The sequence below is a fragment of the Lolium rigidum genome, chromosome 3 (genome assembly GCF_022539505.1).
Source record: "Lolium rigidum isolate FL_2022 chromosome 3, APGP_CSIRO_Lrig_0.1, whole genome shotgun sequence".
Classification (NCBI taxonomy): Eukaryota; Viridiplantae; Streptophyta; class Magnoliopsida; order Poales; family Poaceae; genus Lolium; species Lolium rigidum.
The window spans coordinates 200,456,234-200,465,457 of record NC_061510.1 but is presented as its reverse complement, the minus strand read 5'-3'; positions in this window follow the sequence as shown (position 1 = coordinate 200,465,457).

Genomic DNA, 9,224 nt, shown 5'->3' with positions numbered 1-9,224 from the left:
TCGCCTCCGTGTTACTTCTCACTGCTTGTTGTGTTACTATTGCCATTGCTCTCATATTACGGATGCTTTCACATCACCCCTATTACTAGTGCTTTTCCAGGTGCAGCTGAATTGACAACTCCGCTGTTAAGGCTTATAAGTATTCTTTACCTCCCTTGCGTCGAATCAATAAATTTGGGTTTTACTTCCCTCGAAGACTGTTGCGATCCCCTATACTTGTGGGTCATCAAAAGGAAAACCTAAATCTACTCGGACTCTGTCGCGGCAGAGAAACAACACGAATCCGTGTCGCGCTAGGAAATAGGGTATAGTGCGGAAGTGGATGGCGGCTATTTAGGGTTTGTGATGCAGATGGTGGATGTATATGGCAGTAGTGGAAGTATATCGTGCAAGTATATGGTGGAGTATATGGCAGTGGCGAAAGTATATGACGGTGGCGGAAGTAGATGGTGGTGATGATCTGCGAACGGTGCGAGCATGCGGTGGCGACGTGACTAATATGACCAGAACTTGAAACTCTAAAGGAACTAGACACTAAGACCAGCAACTCGACACGAAGTTGCAGACATAAGTTCAACTATGAAAAACTTAAAATACAATGCAAAGGCTCGGGGTGGTTTATGGGACGATATGATCTAAAACCCTAACTGTATTTTTGTCTTTTTCATGGTTTATGGGTAAAAAAAATCTACACTAGGAAAACTGTAAATCTCAACGAGCAACCTGAAATTTGATACCACTTGATAGAGCAAAGGTGGCCGGTCTTTCGATGAGATGAAGATAACGTCGATTTGTTGGTGGAGTTCATGCTTGACGATCCAAATACACGTGCAAAGCTCGTGCGCCAATGCAATCGCTAGGACAATCTCCGCGAGTTACTGATCTTGCGGATGCACGATCAACCTGACCAAAATGTCTTAATTCGTACCTAAAATCGAGAACAAGTAGAACTAATAATGCAATCAGAATATTGCAGATATAGATGAAAGTTTTATTGAATAAGGTGGTATTCTGAATAGTCGGCCTTGTTCTGGGCATTGGCCTTAAAAGAAGTAATCGAAGAGTTGCAACAATGGCTAACTTTTAGTCTAATCAAAATCCGAGTCTAAACGTGACGGCTGTGGGGCTATTTAAAGGAGGAAAATGTGGGGTTTCGGCCAGCCATACGTATGGTGGCCGAACCAAACCCTAGAAGGCCTTTCCCCCCTTCAATACGGACTATAAACAGTGGTTGACTTAATTCTTGCGAAAATAACACGGGCCTGGCCCAAAATTAAAGGTGACGCAGCACCATATTATGCTATGGACGAAATTATGAAGTATAATGTTGTGTATTTCGTCCAAGTCTTCAATCATCATTATGGTGGCTTCAAAGTTCTGAAATCTCCACTTGCGGCGTCCTCTTCAATCCTCACATGCTTGCTGCCATCTTCTTCATGTGTGATTATGCTCCAATGTTTGTCCTTCTCATCCATTCTAGGTACATCATTCCTAAGAGTAACAAACACATCTTATTTAGGAAACATCATATTCTCATGTATGTGAGGAATAGTTCCAAGAAACAAAAGTACCTGATAGTTAAGTTGTTTGGCACGAGCTCGAGTGATTGGTCCTTGTATTTGTGGGGCTGTATCAATAGATGGGATATCCTCATCAATGTGGATCCTAAATATACCAAGAAAGTTTAACAAATTTCTTTGGAAGGCTCTTCATGGGGTTCTCCCTATGATGGCCATCTTGGCAAGGCGTCACATCAAGGTCGCTCCTCAATGTCTAGTTTGTATGATGGGGCCAGAGGAAAGAAGTTTGGAAGGAGCTGGGTTTGGATAGAGAGATAGAGCATGCGATAGCCGACAGATCAGGCTATGTTATTCTTGAACACATTCTGAGATCCCCAAATAAGAAAATGCAACAATTGGATCATATAACTTTGCATGAAATCATCGTAGTTAGGGTCTGGTATATATGGTGGCAACGGAGGGAGGAGGTTAAAGGAGAAAGTGTTAGCCCTCCAATAAATTATGCATTTTCTATTAAGGCGCTAACTGCAAATTATAAGGCTGCCAAATCAAAATCTGTTGAAAAGGAAATCAAATGGGTTAAACCACCGCAGGGGCAAACTTAAGTTGAATGTCGATGCTTCCTATCACAATGATGGGTCCGGTTCGGCGGGTATGGTGCTTCGAGAATGATAAAGTTGAGGTCTTGGGGGAATGTTTCGTCCCCTAGATAATTTCGTTGAGTGCGACAACATACGAAGCATCCGCGCTATTAAAAGGACTCGGAGTTCCTCGAACGTTTTGGATGTTCTCATTGCTATGTGGAATCCGATTCTTTGGAGATCATCGAAGCTTGTAATGGTGAGGTGGAGATCCATAGTCCTTATTTGGCAATTCTTGCGGATTGTTTTCTCAAGGCTAGTAATATGTCAGAGATTCAGTTCCGAGCACTCCCATAGGGAAGCAAATCAAGTGGCTCAAGAATTGGATAAAGTTGCGTAGTTCTAGTGAAAATCGTAGTTGGGAGGGTGATCCTCCAGATTTTATTTTACCTTTTGTAATCAGAGATGTGACTTTGTTCACAAAACTATAACCCTTGTGTTTTTGTGGCAGCAAATTTCAGACACACTCTTTTCCTTTCAGGGTACCAAAGGGGATTGGAAGGTTTTTAATACGATGGCTTGCTTGCCTAATATATATTTGTTTCAAAAAAAGTCCTGAGGAAACATGATCTTTCGTTTTAAAAAGCAAAGGCCATATATTAAGAATATCAACAAACCTTTTCAAATAAAAAAAATGAAATCATACGCATGTTTTGAGGGTAAATCGTTTGTCTTCTTTTACACTCTGGTGGTGGCGAGCCGTGAGCGAAGCTCGATACTCCATTTGGACCTTCCAACCAAGTTGGAGCAGGAAAATAATATTGCCGAAGCAACTAGGAAGTCGTTGGTTAGAGTCACCGAGACAAAGTTCATCGTCACATAGAAGAAGGCTACGAATAGGGTTGAATGACCACCCTGGATTCCGCTAGACACATCATGGGAGACCTAACCTCAGTAGCTTTGCGGCAAAGACGAACATGGTCAAACCTCGTCGGTCAAAGAATAAGCGCGAAGGCACACGGTGACCATCTGCAAAACACGAAGACATAACAAATCCCACCACTCCACAAGATCAACGACCATATGATCGCAATCCCTCCTCTATGTCGCTGATTGGGTTCTTCTGCAGAAGATGTGGAACAAGTGTCGTGGAAAGGTTGCTCTTATGTCACACGACGGCGTCACCTCCATAGTATCGTAGCAAAAGGAGCAAACCCTAACCCTATGGGACCTAACTCCAACAACGTCATGGATATGTGGTCTCCACCCTCTCGAACTGTCGGAGCACCAAACACAGGATGATGGTACATGTGGCTCCCCGGAGGGGAATGGTGGAGTGGGGTAGTCTTTTTATCAGCGAGAGAGGAGATGGGAGGTGGTGGCAGGTTCAACAGTTGTGAGGAAATACGTTACAAATGATATTTAGAGTTCGGTACTCGTCGTTTAGATTTTGACTAAGGTTCTCTTTGGTAACAATGTATTTGTTTTAAATATTTTAGCAGCACTATAGTTTTTCAAAATATGACAGTTTTAAATATTTTGATGTATTTGGATGCGACTAAAAACTTTTGTATTAATATTTAAATATATTTTAAAACATGTTATTTCTGAAGTATTGGAAAATCAACTCCGAATATTTTTTCTTCTTCTAAAACTAAAGTATTGCTAGCCCATACAGTTAAACTCAGGGTCGGCTGGCCCGCAGTCAAAGCCGGATGAGGAGGAGCCGACTAGAGCTGTGGTCTGCCGCCTTGGGGCCGACTAGAACCAGGTCTATGGGTGACTTCTTTTGGGCTTCTACCCCAGCTTATAGGTCCCAAACAGCTGAAGCCCAAAAGATGAGGTGAGTTTCTGGAGAGCTTCCTCCCACCGTGAAGCCCACATCCGTATGTAGCGAGAAACTGCTCGAGACTAGTTTCGAGCGGTTTCCCGAGCTTCTCCCGTGAAACCCGAATCAGTAAGCATCACTGCCCTTCTCGTTGCTTCTATTTACGGTAGAACTACCATTCCAGGCGTTTGAGCAATTGAAAAGAAAAAAAAGAAGGAAAACTTACTGCTTGATGGGACCGAGCCAGCCCCGCATTCGTTCGCACCGCTCCAAGCCTCCAACCCAAACTCCCCATGGCGCTGTTGACCCCGAGCTAGGGTTCCGCCACCGCCGCCGCTCCACGACCGCTGACCCCTCCTCTTCACTCCGGTGGGGCAGCATCGCCCCCTTCCCCCAGCCCGCGTATCCCTCCTGGTCTCACCCTGCATCGCCCGCTTCTGAGCAAGGACGGCACCCGCGTGCGCATACATCATCGACGAGCTTGAGCTCCGCCCTCACCGGAAGTCGACCTCATCCTCCCCGGTCGACCTCGCCGGCCTCCACTGCCGCCGCCCCCGCATCCCTCTGTTCTTTCCCCGCATCCCCGAGTTCTCGCCCAACTCTCCACTCGCAGACCGGCGTCGCCGACGAGCTTTCCGCTCCGCCCATCGACCTCGACCTCGTCCTCCGCGATCTGCCTCATCCTCCACTGGAAACTAGATCATTCCAATGTTTACTTGTATTGTCATTGATACTCTGGTAGTATATCTGTTCCAAATGTTCTCTGATTGTGAATTGATGCTCTTCTAGTGATTTGACTTTTGTGATATTTTTTGTGATATATATTGTTCTGGGAAGATATCTTTTGTTTCTGGCTTGTAGACGTATCACAAGATAATAATTACTAGCATTTGTTAAATGAACCAATTTGCTGATCTGTATTATCACTAAAAGCTAGCATGTATATGGTATCATCACTAATTTGTGGCGCACAACTTAACACAGAAATAAGCGATAATTCTAGAAGCACAAAAGAATAGTAGAAACTAGCTTCTAGGAGTTTCTACCCACCACAGTTTCTCCCCACCGAAACTCAGAAGACGGCTTATGCATAAGCATAAGCCCAAAAGAAGTCACCCTATACTGGCTTGACCATGGCCATATGCGCCATGGTCAGGGTCGGCTTCAACATACCATATCCGGCTGAGTTCGTCTTCCCCCTGGCCGGCTCCAGGAGTTGGTGATCCTTGCAGGAGATGGCTTCGGAAAGGTCATCCGGGTGCCAAAGTCCACGAGGACATCCAATCCCGCGGACCCCGAAACACTGCAGAGCAACAAGGATCTTCCTGACGACATGCCATCATGGCCCGGCTCTCCGGGGCGGCGCAGGCTACGGGCTGCGCTACCTAGGGGCCGCAGGCTACATGCGGAAGCCAGATCCGGCCTACGGCCCGTCCATCGCTCCATCCCGTCCCTGCCGGCCGCGACAGGAATGACAAGACAGGGGCGGCAGCCGGGGGCCCCCGGGCGCCTCGGGACCACGCGATCAAGCCAGAGCCGGTGGAGCCGGCGCCATAGCTTCTAGGGACCTCTCTGTAATTGTTCCGGGCACTATATAAGCCTCAGTAGCACCCCCCCTTGGGGGGATCGGTCCATTCCATACTTTCACACTAGAGAAACCGCTCGAGAGAGGCCTTCGTCTACCTCGAGCCCTATCTCAAGCTGGCGACAGCTCAAGGAGCACCATTGTACTATCTCTGTATCATATAAATCTCTAGAGCAGGAGTAGGGGTATTACCTCCATATGAGGGCCCCGAACTACGGGTGTGTCGCTCGTGCTCATACCCGCATTCGGAGACTGCCGTAGGCCACATGCCGGAACCACTCAACTTTAGCCACCCCATGGCATATGCCGTGACGATACCACGACACGGCCGACGGGTGTGCGGTGGCAGCCAAACCCTAGGCAACGCGAGGGAGAGGGAGACGGTCCGACAAGGCGACGATCAAGTCCACGATCGGGGCATTTTCCTGAACCAATCCATCAGGGCAAAGGTGTACAGTTTTAATTAATTTGTTTCTACGCAAGCCCACAGAACGGGAGAAGCCCTGACAATGCACCGTTTGCACCAGCATCAAATGTTGTAGTAATACTATGGTTTTCTAATACTTTAGGCTTAGTTTGGCAACAAAGTTTTTCTAAAACTGAAGTATTTGAAAACCATATTATTTTTTACCGTCACAACATACTGCAGTTTTGATATATTGAAGTATCTTAAAGTATTGAGAATACTTTGACTTGTTTGGCTAGTTTTTATTACTTCATAAGGCCGCTGGCGCAGCTGCCGCTCAAGTTGTCTGCCGTCGCTAGGAAGTGTCTAGATGACTCCTATGCAGACTAAGCCGGCAACATCGCTGACAATGCCGACGGTGGGTGGCCATCAGCACATCACGCGTCTCTCTCTCTCTCTCTCTCTCTCTCTCCCTCCCTCTCTCTCTCTCTCATAATGGCCGCGGCTCTATGCAAGGCCCGCTTGAAACCTTTGGAGACGAACTGGTTGAAAATCTGTTTGGAGATGGGGTTGTTGGGGTTCTTCATCTTGTCGTCCTTGAGGATAGTGACCACCTCGCCGTCACATAGCACCTCCATCGGCTGGCTGCGAAACTGCTGCTAGATGACGCTAACCATGACCTCATAGGTGGTGTGTGTCAGCGTGTGTACTTTATCTGGGGCTTGTACACGACGTCGGAGTGGAGGGAAAACACACTCTCCTCCTTGAGCTGTGCGAGGACATGGTGGATCGACGCATGCGCTTTCCGGGCTGGTTAGTGTGGCCGCAAGCTCCTTGTTGCGACTTGGTGAAACACAAACAAGCTCACAGGGGTTGGCCTGGACGGCGCCTATTGAGAAGACATGGCGGCGGCTTGCAATAGTAAGCAAAGATAGGCGCATCGTTTTTCTATTTTCTCGGTTTCAGAAAAAAGAGGTTCGGGCCTGTTTTTTCAATACTTCAAAAATACTACAGTTTGAGGAATACTGCAGTTCATCTCCTAAAGGCTTACGTGCGGCTATTACGCTTATCGCTTGGGAGATCTGGAAAGAGAGGAATGAGCGCCGTCGGTGGTCATGCATAGGATCAGGGAAGCGGGAAAGGACTGGATTCTCGCCGGAGCTACAAACTTGGCGGAACTTTTAGGCTGATCCTTTTGTCCTGGTTGGGGGTGTTATCGTCCCCGTCCTCCTTTTTTCTGTTTTTATGGCTCTTGCCATAACCCTGTTTGCTTCTCCTATATTAATATAAGGCAAAAACTTTTTTGCCCGTTTCAAAAAAAAAAAGGAATACTGCAGTATTAATACTGTCGTTTTTACACATCAAAGTATTCAAAACTGAAATAATTTTAAAAACTGTAGTATTCTGGGAATACTTCAAAAACACTTTGCTACCAAACACATCCTTAGTTTTCGGAAAACTTTGTTGACAAACTAGGCGCCTCTCCAGCCTCCGCGGTTCCAAATCAAAACGAGCTTCAAAATAACTTCAGACGGAAGGCAAGCCATATAGCCACAGTACCTAAAAATAATAAACGAGCATGATAGTTACTAGCCCATAAAGAATCACCCAGCATCGATCAATTGTGTCCAACTAAAAATAAAGGCACATGCATGCACACTAGTTGCACGGGAGAGAAGGAGGGCGGAATAATTGTCGCAGCCATGCATGTCGGAAGGGCGAATTGGTCCATGCCGAAGCTGGTGGCCAACTCACAAAGGGCTCGTCGCGTACATACTCTACCGTGTCATGTTCCACACGCATGTCATTTTCCACCTGCGAGTGGAGTGGATCTGGACGTGCATCACCGCCTGCCAGTTTGCCCACACGCACGAATGAACTGGAGTTTTAAAATCTCGAGCGTGCATTCGTGTTTCTTTGCCTTCCCTCTTTAGCAGACAAGATTTCGTAGCTGAAGATTTTGGCAGTGACAATGAAACTAACATTCGCATGGAGACAACACACGGCCGTGAAAGTCTACATTGTTAAACCCATGGGCCGTAAAGGATAGATCCTCCGATACGAGCTGTTGAACCGCTCCATCATTGTCGCACTACCAGCAAATAAAATGGAAGAGCCCTGACCAAAATGTTAGGCCCCATGTAGAATGCAGAAACTCAAAACATAGGAATAGAAAAAAAATGCAAAAATTGAGATGCCACGCATCCTGGACCTATAGGAACCAAAACCACAGGAAAACTTTAAAAACATCGTTTGGATTTCACGTAGGAAATGCGTTGAAATCTTAGACACGAGGAGATGCAATAAATGAGGTACCATAGGAACTCTTTCCTCCAAATTTCCTATGGAATAGCCTATCCTAGAGAAAATTCCTATTCCTTTGTTCCAAACGATACCATAGGAACTTTTTTCCATAGGAATCATATCCTCCAAAATTCCTATGATTTTTCTTTTGTTCCAAACATGACCTTAAATGGAAGAGCCCGGACCAAAATACTACCATCTCACAGTCAAGATATGGCAAAACATCGGCTAGAAGATCCACATGATCATGAACCAAAACAACACACGCTATGAGAGCAGAGTAATGAGACTTTTACTACGGGAGTGAACCATTTTCACCACCGACTTGTCAACTGCCAAGGAAACACAAATCTAATATACTAGAGTAAATTAAAGGCTAAAGTTCTTTTAAACGACACGTTTCGGTGATGCATTATTTGATCAAAAGATGTATAATAAGTTGTCACAACTATTTGTGGAGTTACCATTAGCACGGAGAAGTACATGTTTATATAGAACTACGTACCGATGGAAAATTCTGGATAAAGTCTTTATATTTTTCTCTCTTATGACCACTTGTTCTTGATAAAGTGGCTGAAAAACTGTCCAAGGATCAACATATTTATGTGGCATCGTCTTAAATGCGTGCATTCGTGCTTTTTTGCCTTTCGAAGATTTCATTGAAGATTTTCTCAGCTACAATGAAACAAACATTGGCGTGGAGACACCGCATGTACATGAAAGTCTTCTTTGTTAAACCAATGCACCTTAAAGGTTACATCCTCTGATACAAACCGTTGAACCACTACTTCATTGGCGTACTATTATTGAATACGAATGGGAGCACAAAATGTTGAAATAGAAGAACCTCCGAACAAATGCTACCATCGTTGCTGTCAAAACATGCCAAAGCACCATTATGTAAAAATCCACATGATCATGGACACAACAGTAGCAAGGAGGCGCAAATCTAATTTAGTAGACCAAGACTATGCTTCCTTTAAAAGTCATGTTTGGTGGT